General features: G+C 36.1%; 1 protein-coding gene across 2 annotated transcripts in view; it reads left to right on the top strand.

The window, feature by feature from the left end:
* Positions 1–1,002: 1,002 nt before the first annotated feature.
* LOC126827102 (transmembrane protein 26) overlaps positions 1,003–15,727 on the top strand; it is a 64,189-nt gene continuing 49,464 nt past the window's right edge. Inside the window, exon 1 of one of the 2 annotated variants that reach the window (XM_050556299.2) lies at positions 1,003–1,348. The gene's annotated coding sequence lies outside the window, so the exon portion shown is untranslated. Of the gene's footprint in view, positions 1,349–9,478; positions 9,733–15,727 lie in introns of those variants that run through there. The other variant, XM_050556300.1, reaches the window with a different exon arrangement.

Raw genomic sequence — 15,727 nt, 5'->3', positions numbered from 1 at the left:
TAAATAAGTTCGCCACCAACCCCAGTTAAAAACTGGAAATTGGTTTCATAGAGCTTTAATCACTTGCAACTAGAATGAAGGCTTTTAGAAACCATTCAGTTTTATGCACTGCAATATATATTGAATTTATCCTGCAAACAGTTCTATTTGATATTGTCCAGTATAGTTTTCATCTAAGTGTAATTCGGCTAATTCAGAAATGATATGTCTAGTCTTACCTTGACATTGTATTGCCTAGTAGTCCAAATGGCATGAAAAACCAAGGTGCACATTGGCGAGCCAGTAATAAGACCCTGCCATATGGAAGCGAAATTGGCGGCAAAACTACATACTAAATAAAATCAAACGTGTTAGTCTCAGAATGCCAGACGTATTATGTGGACGAGAAGCTAAATCACATTCACGCCCTTGGGAGTCTGAAATGTACATACTTGGCTTTTTGGGATTTTATACCTCTATTCCTTTCTATCTACATTGATACATAATCTATACAGCTAAAACGTTAAGTGCAACCTAAACCATAATGCGCCGCTTTAGATTGCGGATATTATGAGTTTTATATAAGTTAGCTACAGAAATACAGGTAGTGTATCAATAATAATTGCAGTGTGTTTTATATCAGATATTATTAAACCCAAAGTCTAAACACCGTCTGAACTCCCGCGATATCGTCTTAGAATTCCACCTGATGGGCGATTTATAAACACTTTAATAGAACCTATAATGTGTGGTCTATTACTATACTGTGCCGTCCGCTACCTTAGCTTTTAGATATTCAGTATGAGACTGTTACTTGAAATTACCGGCTGTGCTTTGATATTAGAACAGCTAATGATTTAGAGTCAGGTAAAAGAGGTAAGAGGCTAGATCTATAGCCCACGCGAAGTGATTGCTGATTCAACAATGCCATATGGTTCTTCTGTCGTCAACTCACTTATATTTTCATATTTTTATCGATACAATTTTAGCGCGAAGCTCCAGTATTCCCAATCTGTTTGTCGACAAATGTTGGTAATATAGTTAAATTTCAAACGGGATTTGCTAAGAACAAGACTCACGTGATCAATCTGTGATTAGCCAGGAAACACACGATCGTTTTCGCGCTTCGGTGACGTCATTAAATTGAGGCGTGCAAAGGATTCCATTTAGTTTTATTGGAAAGTTTAGTGATAAGCATGGAATTTAGCACTTGTGGGTTGAGTAGAGATTTTATCTGAGGTTTTCATTTGTGAAAATACATAACGACCGTCTGAATATACTATGAAATAGTTTAACGTATAGCTTGGAGTACCTGAAGAATAGACTTATATACATGCGATAAATATGAGGGGACTTAACTTTAATTCAGGTAAGTAGACTGTGAAAAGATTTTCTAAACGGTCTACGGATAGATTAAAACATAAAATATGATTTGACAGATCAGGATGTGTGTTTGTTCGAAGTCTCGGTCACACTGTAAATATTCTTTTTCTCGATGTTGATTTTTGATTTTGCGATGAGCAGTTCTTATAACAATACATTCTATTTATAGGGCATGTGAATAAAACACGGTATTCATACACAGAGAGTGATGACTTTACACACTTATTAAAATTTTTTAAGAATGCGTGTATATTTCTGTCGGTGTGTTACTCTGTGACTAATGATTTTAGTAGTATTAGCAGAAGTAACTAGTTATCCAATTGTAATTTTCATTCTGTTAAGAAACCAACGTAAGAAGACATTATATCCTAAATAACGCGTTAGACTCTATTGATTTAGGTAAAACAAAAGTTTGAAATGAGTTGATTTATTGTGGTATACAAAATTTGCTTCGAAAGATTGAAGGGAAGTCTGGTTGTTTACTGATTTTTTGTTTTATTTTTGGATTACCGTGACAGAATAGGAACAAACAACAATTTAATCTCAACATTCGTTTTAAGGACAAACAATTTTGACCGAACACAGATTAATATTCCGCAAAACAAATGAACACAAATCGGATAGAATGGAAAAAAAGTTTGGAATCTATAAAGATACATTTTAAGTTTCATCAAAATCGGATAAAAATTGTGACCTCCAGAGCGCCCACAATTTTCGTACTACATACTTTTACACAATTTGCGTGCACAGAGCGACCATTTAATCGGGTAGTTTTGTTTCGATTTTCCCATAATCCCAATTCAACCTTCATTATGACGGAATAGTGATATATTTTAACGGTTTTTAAAATCGGATAAAACTTGTGACCTCGAGACAATCCACAAGCTAAAAAACACGTGTTTTCGTACAATCAGGGGTCATAATCCAGGAGGTTGCAGACTGATTTGAATGTCTAAAGGAACTAATATCTTTGGGTTATAAATCGGATAACAATTGTGACTTCTAGAGAGTCCACAACCTTGATATTACATACTTTTACACTAGGAGCGGTCATTTTGTCCTGCAGTTTGGGTCAGAATTGTACGAAATTCGAACTCAACCTTCATTGATGTGTAACGGTGATATATTTAAACTTTTTTTTTTAAATCTATAATAGAAAAATAAAACAAAAATCAGTAAACAACCTGACTTCCCTTTAATCTTTCGAAGCAAATTTTGTAATGAGCTTGTCCGATCCCTAATCGCAGTAATACCACAATAATTCAACCCATTTCAAACTTTTGTTTTACCTAAATCAAAGTGAAAAACACTGTAGTCATCACGGGGGTAGTACAGATAAATATTATAACGTGCATTTCTTTTTCGCGTGAAGAAAATCCAGAGAATAGACATGTGATTCTTATATTCGTACACAGCTGCACTTTTCCACGGGATTATGTCTCTTTGACCAAACAATCGCTTCATTTAGCTATACGGTGTATGCTTACGCTGATACTACTTCTCGTTCAAGGAATTAACATAGCAAATCAACTTTGTTTTCTCCTGTGGCATTTCTAGATTACTTGAATAATATACCTTTTTGCGTAAACTATTTCGTTATTTTGATGGACACAAATAGGCTAAATTAACAAATAGATTTTCTAAACCTCTTTTGCATCAGAATTATTTTTTGATTTAGATTGTATCGGAGGTATACTTTGTCGTTTCTTCGCCATAATATTGGTGACATTTTACATGGCCGGTATCGGCAACCATATAATTTTAAACAGCGCCATCTGTTACCATCATGCGGATTAGAATTATGTGCTTTTGTGAAATGTCAAAATGTTTACGATACTAAATTGACTACGATCTGTTTTAATGTAAAACAATTAATATGACTATAATGGAAATAGAACATAATACAAATTCTATCGGAAAGGTTTAAGAAACGAGTCGTATAAATTAGCATTTTTACAGGTTCAAATAACCATTTTACAATATTAATGTACGTAAGAAAGTACTCGCACTATAAAGTAAACATATAGGAATAATATGGGTTACTTGGTTATAGTGGCGTCGCCCCTATCCGTCCGGACGTCCATCCGGACTTCCACAATTTGTTTGTGAACACTCTACAGGTCACAATTTTTATCCCATTTTGACGAAACTTGAAATATAGGCCTATCGCCCAAAGATCTCGACTCCTTTCGATATTAGCATTATATCGGACCATAACTTCATGGATTATGGCCCCAGATTGTACGCAAAATCACGTTTTTAGCCTGTGGACACTCTAGAGGTCGCAATTTTCATCTGATTTTGATGAAATTTGATATTCTTGTTTATAACCCAAAGATCTTGGTTCGTAACTTCCTGAATTATGACCCTTGATTGTATGAACAATCTCGATTTTAGCTTGTGGTACGTCTAGAGGTCACTGTTATAATCCGATTTAAAGAAACCGTTCGAATATATCACCGTTACACCATAATGTTAGTTGAGTTCAAATTTCGTGAAGATTGGAACAAAACTGCCAGACAAAATGACCGCCCCTCGTATGCAAATAACGTAAAAATGTGGTATATCAAGACTGTGGACCGTCTAGTGGTCACAATTTTGATCCGATGTTGATGAAACTTGAAATACATGTTTATAACCCAAAGATCTTGGTTCCTGTCGATATTCGCGCATATCGGATCATAACTTATGGTGCATCTAGAGGTCACAATTTTTATCCGATTTTAAATACCATTTGAACATATCACCCACCGTTACACCATAATGTAGGTTGAGTTCAGATTTCGTGAAAATCGGAACAAAACTGCTGGATAAAATGGCCGCCCCTCGTACGCAAATTCATATCGTAACTTCCTGAATTATGGTCGCCGATTGTAGGAAAAGTCGCGTTTTTAGCTTGTGGTCCCACTGCGGCCACAATTTTTTTCCGATTTAAACATACCGTTGAAAGGTATCACCATTACACTATAATGTCAGTTGAGTTCGAAATTCGTAAAAATCGGACCGAAACTGCCGGACAAAATGACCACTAGAAGTCACAAATTTTATTCATTTAAAAAAAAAAGTTTAAATATATCACCGTCACACATCAATGAAGGTTGAGTTCGAATTTCGTACAATTCTGACCCAAACTGCAGGACAAAATGACCGCTCCTAGTGTAAAAGTATGTAATACCAAGTTTTTGGACTCTCTAGAAGTCACAATTGTTATCCGATTTATAACCCAAAGATATTAGTTCCTTTAGACATTCAAATCAGTCTGCAACCTCCTGGATTATGACCCCTGATTGTACGAAAACACGTGTTTTTTAGCTTGTGGATTGTCTCGAGGTCACAAGTTTTATCCGATTTTAAAAACCGTTAAAATATATCACTATTCCGTAATAATGAAGGTTGAATTGGGATTATGGGAAAATCGAAACAAAACTACCCGATTAAATGGTCGCTCTGTGCACGCAAATTGTATAAAAGTATGTAGTACGAAAATTGTGGGCGCTCTGGAGGTCACAATTTTTATGAAACTTAAAATGTATCTTTATATCCCAAAGATATCAGCCCCTTTCGATATTTGCGCATTTCAGACCATAACTTTCTGGATTATGGCTCCTGATTGTACGAAAAATCGCTTTTGTTTTTAGCTTGTACTCTATCCATCTCTTACAAAATGTGGGCGTATCTTGCCTGGCAACCGTTGCACATTACGCGTAATCAGAACACGGCATGAAAAAACTGACGGTAGATTATTTTAATCGGAATGAACTTAGAATTTTACTACTCAACCTCATGTTACGGGTTTCATTTTCAAAATTATGAAGAGCAAGATGCCTGAGATACCTATGTTTATAAAGAAGATAAGAACATATTAATTACTAGCCAGAAAGCTATTTAAAATAAAAAGAATGTTATCGAACGGCAAACCCAAAAGTTCTAGTTTTAAAATGTGGCCATTCTGCCTTTCAGATTTAGCTTACCACATTTCGAAGGGTTCGCTATAGACATTAAGTAGAATAAGTGGGGTGGGGATGCCCGAGTTGTCTAACGCGCGAGGTTAGAATAAAAAATTCGGCCATTGATTCCAATGGCATAGTTTCGTCCCCAAGCTTGCGCGTGACAATGATTAGGGTCGCGCCTGCCCACCCTCATTATTTTTCTCCAGATCCCCCGGTTTCTCCCCACTGCTGAAGATCAGACACCCTCTCATATAATAATATATAGTTTTAGTGCATATATAATATCTAATAAGCTACTAAATTAAAGGAATTAATTCTTAGAGTTTTGGTTTTCTGATTTATTTAAATTTGTATTTCACTTTTATTTATAATTGTTATGGGTGTACTATTCTAGATCACTAATTTAAAAAAAGGTTTACTCATTTATTGACTCAATCATTTTTTAAACGGACTTGACACTTATGCTCGAAGTATTTCCATAAAATATTTATATTTTAATCTCAAACATATGGTGAATAAGTTGATTATATTTTATAACTATGTGAAAACTAAATTTAGAACTGGGAGAAGATAATCATATACTGTAATGAAATATTTTAGTACGCGGTAGAAAATAATAAATTTGGACGTATTAAACTATGACATACATTATTTCAAACATTTTGGTCAAATTTAGTTTAAAAGCTTCGTTTTATATAACGGAAATAAAAGGCGATGTGTGATGCAAAATATGACTTTAATTTTCAAAACACCTTATTGAATCCTAATTCCCATGTAATAAGTAATTATAAAGTAGGTCTATATTTTAAGCCTGGCTACCGGTTCGCCGACACATGTGCTTAAAGAAGCTGAATGGTTAGGCTTAAGCCTGTTTTCCACTGGGCAAATTTTTTCGAGTACAGGCATGCACAGTATAATTTCAGGCGGCGCCACACTTTTCGCTGGCTTTTTTCTCTGCGAAAAAGGGAGTTCGACCAGTTTCTACTTTCCAGCCGCGAAAAAAGGAGCAAGCCAATCAGAATTCCGTAAACTCCCACGTGGTAATACAACTCACGAGGCCAAGGCCACCCCATTCTCGTTTCTCCCCGCAAACAAAATGGCTGAACTGAACATTTTTCTCCTAAACCAAATGATGAAGAATGGAAATTTGAATCTTTCTGATCTGGCTAGCATAGCAACCCTTAATGATGAACAGGAAATGAGAATGGTTGATGATTCTGCTGCAATCCCTGCTGGCTCAAACAGTACCGATATTGACGGCAGCAGCCATTGTGGAAGTTCAGTAAGGAAAGCTTTCGCGCCAATTCTGCTATGAAACAAAGAATGATCGAAACAATCGCTTGTGTAGTGGAAAATACAAGCGCGATTGCTCGAAATCTTTCGCGGCGAAAAAATTCGCTTCGCGCGAAAAAATTCGCCTAGTAAAAAACAGGCTTTAGGGTGATAAACTGCTGTTGTCGAAAAGTCAGTGGCCGGATCGTCATACATTCCGTTTTGAATCTCTTGTGCCGTAAACAGACTACGTTGTTAAAGGGCGTAAGGCTCTATTTTTTGAAACCTTGAATGGGTCTAAACAGATTTTAATGTAATATGAATGTATGTAAAGTGATTTATATTCAATTTAAAAAATATATATATATTGAAACTTCTAATCAATTATATTGGGTGAAATACGTGGACAGTCCATATTAAACGGCTGCCATTTACTTCTGCTTAGTCCACTCTACACGTTTTTTATTATTATTATTTTGTCGTTTGTGAGTCAGCCATTACTTCTGCATTGTCTTGTAGGATATGGTTTTCATGCACTGATTTTAAAATGCTCATTGTGTCTTAAATATTGGATATTAGAATTTTCACGGCTAGATAACAACACTAACAGATGTAAATGTGATATGAGTGTATGTAATTGATTTATATTCAATTTAAAAAAAAACAAAAAAATAAAAAACAAACAAAATAGATTGTAATTTTCACGGCTAGATGACAACACCAATGTTGATTGGAATGGACCGATATCGAATTCTAATTCGTGTTTTTCATTTTGAATATACTCTTCAAAATTTTTTTGGGATATTCAGAAACAATACAAAACTGCGGGAATGCACTGCTGTTTTTATTAGAGGTAACCAGTGCAGGTTAATAACAGGCCAATTGCCTACACATGAACACAAACAGTTCATATGGGTGGCTTATCTGACGGCCCCATTTCACTCGCAAAGAGATACACTGTCAAATGTGAAAATGGACGTTTTTGATTTTTGTCTTAATAATGAGTAATTGCTCCACCAATCCTCAGACATTCAGCAATTCGTCGTAGCATGCTCCTAATCAACCGTCCAATCACGATTTGGGACAATCTGACCCACTCCTCTTGCAGTGCCAAGGCCAATTCTTGCAGTGTTGTCGGTTGACATTGATGTCGACGAACACGTCTCCCGATCATGTCCAAGACATGCTCTATAGGGGAAAGGTCAGGACTCATGGCTGGCCAAGGCATATGGACAATATGGTTACACTGGGGGTAGTCATTCACGACACGAGCGCGCTGGGCACGGGCATTGAAAGATGAAACGTCAACCTGCACGTTGAGCAAAGGGCAGAACTATCTGTGCCAGGATGTGGTCACGGTAGTACACACCAGTGACCCTTCCTTGAACAATATGCAAATTCTTTCTGCCAGTCATGGTGTTTCCTCCCCACACCATAACAAACCCGCGCCCGAATCCTGTACGTTAACGTTAGCATGACGCTCATTTACACGCCTCCAAACGCGAGCACGCCTATCGGTGAAATCCAGGGTAAATCTGGCCTCATCTGAAAACATTACACGCGCCCATCGACGATTACTCCAATTTCTACGCTGCCTACACCATTGACGCACAACACGCGGTCGTCGCGCATGGAAATGGGCTGCATGTAGCCGATTTCTAATCGTTTGGGGTGTAACTCGAATTCCTGTGACTTGGTACAAGATTACAGAAAGCTGATTGGCCGTTTGTACTCAATTTCGCAGGACCTGTGTACGAATGTATCGATCCTGGGCTTGTGTAGTGGCTCAAGGACGACCTGAACGAGGTCTATCATCAACATTGTGTGTTTGTTGGTACCGGTTCCACAGTCTGCTGATCACAGACTGTGACACATTAAGCATGTTGGTTATTACTCGCTGTGTAGAACCCATTTGAAGCATACCAATAGCACGTAGACGTTCATCATGTTGAAGACGTCTCATTGCAAATTAAACGTAAGACTCTAAAGCAAAGATACGCTAAACAGTAAATCTTATGCAAGAACCGATAGGAAAGCAAACATGGATAGGATAAACCAGCACGCGGCAGTTTTCATCAACCCTTCCTTGAAGTTCTTCATCTGTGAACATACTCTAGTCTCAAAGCATGTCAAGTGCCCATGACTATTTATCATATTACAGCCTGCATAGGTATTTGCATTTCAATATCCCCCACTTTTTTGAAGAGTATATTATGGAAAATATTGAGTAAGAGGTTCAGCTCCTTTAATGTAGGTTGATGGAGATATCATCATAGACATGAAATAAAACTGCAAATTACAATCAAGGTTTGAATTGAACTCATGAATTCCATCATTGAACAGAAAGTTTGCCGACGTTTTTGTTAAGTATACAGTGTAACTTGGAGGTCGCGAGTCCTCACCCGGTGTTTGTTGGCCGAGAAAGTTCCTCGGGATTTTTCCGGTGTGGTTTCCCCCTGTTAGTGGTGCAGGACGGGGGGGGGGGGGACAAATTTCCCTCATAGCATACTGTATGACGTATGTCCGTCTTCATTAGCCCAGGCGGAGTAGAACAGTAGGACGTTAAACGACATTTCGTTTAATTTCATTTAAATTTATTAATATTCACAGCTACATGACAAGAACTAAACTAAACAAACAAAACAACAAAACCAAACACGGTAGCCCCCAAATTATTAGAACAATGAACGCAATAAACCTAGGAATTACAATAGATAATAAATATTTAATATAAATAACCACCAGCATTTCTGTCTCTATTATAAAGAACGGAATATTATTCATACTATACGCCACGTGTGTAATTAAATGTACAATTAATAGCTATAGAAAAGGTTGCGTGATGGAAATGAGTTTTTTGATAAATGGTATCAGCATTGGGTATTCGTTTCAAGATGGCGTGCAGACGATAGCGGCGCTCCCATTTTTGTTCCAAGTAATTGTCCGACAAATTGGAGTGGCCATTGATATCGGAAGAACGAGTCACCGATTTAAGCTAGGATATCAGTTTTATACAAGGATAATATGAAATGAATGAATGGCAACCATGTTGTATTTTAAATGTGTTGTTCTTTAATCAGAACTTTTCAGATATCAATCATTGAGGACTGTTAAACTTTAAATTCAAATCGAACCTATTAATTAGCAGGTAAGTAATTAAATAATGCATGTTTTTAAATCAGATTTTTTGTTTTATTCATATGAACATCGGAGGGCCCATGATACGCATCCAAAATACACCATTTTGGAGTAATATGGGGGATTATTTATACAATATCTTACCATTGTGGAATTATATTATAAGTGTTATCAAATGTTTGAAATTTACATTGGTTTCTATTAATTTCTCATCACCATCGTTGTTTCTGTGTCTCATTTAGAAAATAAAATATGTTATTGACCTTGTGTCATATTTCCTGTTTAAATATTGAAAAATATTTCTTGAAACACATGCCTTTATAAACAAGATGTATTAATGCATAAACCATTTTGGTTTATTAAACACCAATTTGTTCAGTTTATTTTTATACACGAAGTTTGTTTTCTTTCAAATATGTATTTCTGGGTGGTAAATTCAATTTACTTACAATACCATACTGTGTTCTGGCAAGATAATATTTTCAACAAATGTTTAATGTAAGACCACGTCCCATATATACAAATCTGGTTAAACAAATTCAGAATTTGCATCATCTTATCTCTAAAACGAAAGCTAAAAAATAAAAATCAATTACACCCCTAAGACATATTTTGTGGTCGTATTTTGTCACCCTTATGAACAACTTTCCAGAGATTTGATATCAGATGGAAACCTTATGGACACTCTAAGACCAGAATTTGTTATGCATACTGAAGGAACTGATTAACATTTAAAGGAGCTAATTCGCTAATATTTGGGACCTAAAAATTGACCCAAATGGGTCGCAACGCATATAATAATGTGAATAGAAATTTCTAGCGTCTGGTTATTCCAGTCTATTGCGCATGCTCTCCAGATAAGTTATGGCGTCGCCGTATGACATGAGTTGTGGAATATGTTTAGCCTCGCTCTCTCTGGTCACTTGTTACAAATGACGATGAAACGCACTATGGTACACGATTCGTGTACTAATGGTAAAATGTTTATTTTGTCTTAAATATTGGATATCAGAAGCCTACCTTTTCCTGGTAAGATAACAACATCAATGTTGATTTAAATTAACAAATAATTCGTGTTTTCAACGTGTAAGACTTTGGATGATATTGAGGTAGAGACTTAGCTACTTTAACATGACTCGACGGTTGATATCGGATTTATTACCCTGCCATGTACGCGGTACAGAACAAGTTTTCTTGTTTAATTGAAACATTTGTTTTGCTAGGTATAAGGAAGGCCCCTATTGAAATCCAGGCTAGTTCAGCAATGATACTGATTTTGAAAATGTTAAGTAGCTCGACCTACAGAAGAAAATATCTATAATTCTACACAGTTTGACCCTTGATAGGAGTGTATTTTCATTATATCGATGCCATATAGACAAGGTAAATGTCGCCTTACTTACAAAATATTCTCCGAGATCTACATGCCAAACATGCAGTAATATTTGAACTAAATTTAAAGGAGCTAAATCGGTAATATTTTGGAGCTAGAAATTGGCACAAGATGGGTCGCAACGCATATAATAATATAATAGGAATTTATATAAACTGTTTTACATTCAATCGTTTCTGTTTTACTGTGAATTGTCATCAGTTATGTTCGGCGATATACGCCAGAAGTCTCAACCGAAAGTCAGTTTCTAGCGTCTGGTTATTCCAGTCAACATCGATAGTATTTATTGTGCATGCTCTACAAATAAGAATATGGCATTACCGTTTGATATGACATGTGGAATATATGTCTAGCCTCATTCTTTGAGCACCTTGTTACAAATTGCACTGAAATGCATTATGGTACACGATTCGTGTACCAATGGTAAAATGTTTATTTTGTCTGAAATATTGGATATCAGAAGCCCATCTTTTTCAGGTAAGATCACTACACCAATGCTGATTTAAATTGCAAAAAAAATCGTGTTTTCAATGTCGAAGATTTCGGATGATATTGTGTTACGGATTAGCTACTTTAAGGTTGATTAGACGGCGACCTTTGACCCTCGGAAACGTCTACAAAGCATAACAATATAAATTGAAATAGGGTTCTGCTCTGATTGAGCTAAGGAAGACGGTATAACAGTATGTATACTAGGACAGAACAGTATTATTCTGAATAGATTTGATTTTTCAATTTATTAATGGCACCCTGAAAAGTTATTATGTCGTATCGTATCATCCTTATTCACTATGTGCAGAAAATATTATGTTACCAAAATATTTTATTTAAGAAAATTTATGATCTTAAACTCCATATTTAACTATTATTTGGCTTTAAGCAGGGTAGTTAACCAACATTTTGGAATCACGACGTTATATAACAAATCTAAGTCCGTCAATCAATGCGCTTTTGAGCAAGGAACAAGCATGCCAAGTTTCAGGGGCATCGCCCACAAGAAAAACAAGAAGAACAACAAGATGACGTGTAGTTACAGGTGCGGGGGTGGGGAGATTCAAGCATAGTTTACTCTTCCCAGTCACCCACGAGTCATATATTTCAAAATTTAACTATTATGCGTGGGTGTGTATGCCTACAACGTCAGTTTAACAAACACTCATAGAAGAATGTAATAAATATAGCTGGGAAAAAATACGAAACCAAACACAACTGTTTTTGTAGTATATAAATTAAGCCACCATACGATGACGTAGTGGCTTGTTTGGGTTCACTGGAGATTTTATAGAATTACATCTGAATGTCTTAGTTAAATCTCCAGGTAGATCATAAGTACTTTACCTTGTGTGTATATCGTTAAGAGAAAGGTAAATTTCTGATAACAAAAGTGTTGATATGTAAAGCGTAGGTAACGTATTGCCAACAGACTTGTAGTTTAATTATAATTTAGTGGGTTAAATCTGATAGCAAAGTAAAGTTTATAATACAAGAGAATGTGACATATTCAATATATTTACTAAATGTTTTACATAACCTGTACTTATCATTCCACACATATACATTATTTGTCTTCATATACGTTTTAACAGTATTACTACTTACTGCTGACAACTTACAGATTAAGCTAAGATCAAATAATAATTACACTAATTTATTGTAGATACAATTAATGTTCACTGACATAATGAATTGGGATTTGGAATTTTTTCGTTTGAAAACAAAGCAAGAAAGAATAAATCTGTACAATTATTTCCAGATATCTTGAGATATAGGTACAACCGTAAAAAAATCTTCAACCGAACCGTGTATCAATGTAGAACATATCGTCCACTGGACTGGAGTTCACGTATAAGAACCCGTGGCTTTGAAATTCGACGAACCGTAAGCGGGAACGCGTAACCATAAAAATAAAAATGACCACATTATTTTAATGCTTTTTTAATATGCTCCCTACCGATCGGTACAAAATCATAAATGTCTTATTACTTGCTTTACTTACGGACTCGACATGTGGAAATGGCAAATCGATGACATCAGTTCAACCGCCCTATACCTACCTTTTCGCTGAATAAATAATTATTTGTAGTATTTAATCCATGGAACTATTTGTTTGGCGTTTGGATTAATAACTTTATTGGAATTAGAGTAGAACTGTATTTTTGGTTGATATAGTTTTACGACCTAGGTTCTAGATAAAAGAAATTTAAAGTGTTCTCCACAATAAATATGCCCAGAACTCAATATATAGAGGTATAACCAGAAGTAGGTTACGCAGTATAGCACTTCTACTTAGAAAGTTATTACCAGATTTTTAAACTCAAGTTATTAACACTTCTATAGTCTCTGATACCAAAAACATAATGTATTCATAATGTGCACGATAAATTTTCTATATCAGACTCCGAACATGATTTATCTTTTTAGGAATATTGACTATAGAAAATTTTGTTTCTTAAAAAATATGTTTGTCTGATCTGATAGATATGTAAATAAAGTTATTTAAAGAACGTCAATAAGATTCCAATGTTATTTATGTGTAAACACAATATTGCTCTGAAGACCATCCATGTCTCTTGTGGATTTCAATTTCCGTAACCACTCTGGAAAATTTAATTGGATTTTCATCTTATGCTCCATTTTATAAAATGGACTTCCATATAAATATAGTAGTGGTTGGACTTCGCTCAGGATTGCCTGGGAGTTTTGCTTCCTATTGTTAAAATGACTATATTATTACGGCGGTCGTCAAACTTACGCATTTAGGTAAATCTGGTAGTTGTTCCATTAAGGTTTATAAAGATATTCATTTGAGCTGAAAATTATATCATCTATAAATATTCTTCTTATAACCAATACTTTGTTTTACTATACTTAATGCCTATAAAAGATATAAAATAACAATCGTATCTTGCCTTTCAACAATTGAAATTTTTATACAGCGGTGAGCTCAGAGAGAAATGAATGAATTGAAATTGGCTTTAACCTCTTCTGTACAGACTGGGCTAATGATGATGAAGCCGGCCATACGCCTTGCAGTGTGCTATGAGGGAAATTTGGCCTGGATAGCGGCGGCACGGCCTACTTTTATATCGTATTCGAAACTATTAAGGGTTCTTTTACGCTGACGCCAATTTGCACACGGGACCTCGGTTTTTCGTCCCATCCGAACGACTAGCCAGCTGTCCTTGTCAGACCTGCTGTCTTACAACACTAGCAAGTTAAACCACGTAGGAAAAGAGTTCAAAGACAGTCTGCATTTGACGCAGTATAGAAAACATTAAAGACAGTGTATGAACTAATGAGGCATGGCATGCGTACACCTTTTAAAATACCGCGACTTCACATAACTCACAAATATATCTTGTACTTTATCATTTAAATACCTAATACCTGAAATTAGACTCACCGGTGCTAATAAAATTTGACTTGATAGTGGCTTACTTCTCAAGGAATGTACTCTCAGAACAGTTTCAATCTTTCATATTATCTGTGTTACTAGAAGTTACCTAGCCAAGGTTACAGTTGACCAGGGGGATCACTTGGCTAAGTGGGTAAGACGCTAGCTCGCTAGCCCGGAGGTCCGGTATTCGATCCCTGCATTGGCCGAGAAAGTTCATCCCGATTTTCCGGCGTTGTTTCCTCTTGTCAGTGATGCAGGACGGAGGGCCTGACAAGGACAGCTGTCTAGTCGTGCGGATGGGACGAAAACGAAAAACCGAGGTCAGTGTACACATTGGCGTGTGCACGTAAAAGATCCCTTGGCAGTTGGAATTCGATATAAGAGTAGGCCGTAGCGCCGCTGCCCGGGCAAAATGTCCCTCATAGCACACTGTATGGCGTATGCCCGTCTTCATTAGCCCAGGTTAGGAGCAGAAAAGTAGGATGTTAAACCCCATTTCATTTCATTTCATTTACAGTTGACCATCAAACTATAGAACCCAACACTGGGAACTTATTTATAACATCGGTAGTTATGATTCTTCAAATAAATATGAACTTCTCTTAGGAACAGGGCAATCTGGATGCTTTTAATATGCAATTTACTTGAGGATTAAGAACTACCTGGTTTAAATAAGCATGTATACGTTGACTAAAAGCATCACCATACTGTTTGTTTTTGTTATTGATAAATGAAGGTGTGATATACCTAGGAAAGATGTTGAGTGATGCTGAGCCTGACAGATGTCGGATTCAACAGGTGCCAATGTTTAACAGTAGGCTAGATGTTTCCTGGTTTTCATACCTGTCTTGGGATGATTATCATCATAGCCAGTATACTGTTTATCGGTCATTACGGGTGAATGCTAAGTAGACGTAAATTTAGCCGCAAGAAAAGGCGTACTATGTATTTAATGCACCTAAATGTTTCTTCAAAGTACTGATGTGCAGTTACGTAGAAGTTAATTAGTACATTCAGATGCAGAACCATGGGCAGATTTAAAGGATATAAAGAGGTGGTTTTATCTTTTTACTGGTTTTAAATTACGTGCCTATAGGTATTTGCGTTTTATTTGGGAATTTTGAATACCCGTAGTTCTTTATTCAATCGACTGGATGCCAAATAAGTCATATGTACAACAATGAATCGATAGACATAAACAAAAGAGGAAGTTTA

Source organism: Patella vulgata, chromosome 7 (genome assembly GCF_932274485.2).
Source record: "Patella vulgata chromosome 7, xgPatVulg1.2, whole genome shotgun sequence".
Taxonomy (NCBI): Eukaryota; Metazoa; Mollusca; class Gastropoda; family Patellidae; genus Patella; species Patella vulgata.
This window is presented reverse-complemented; position numbering and strand designations above follow the sequence as displayed.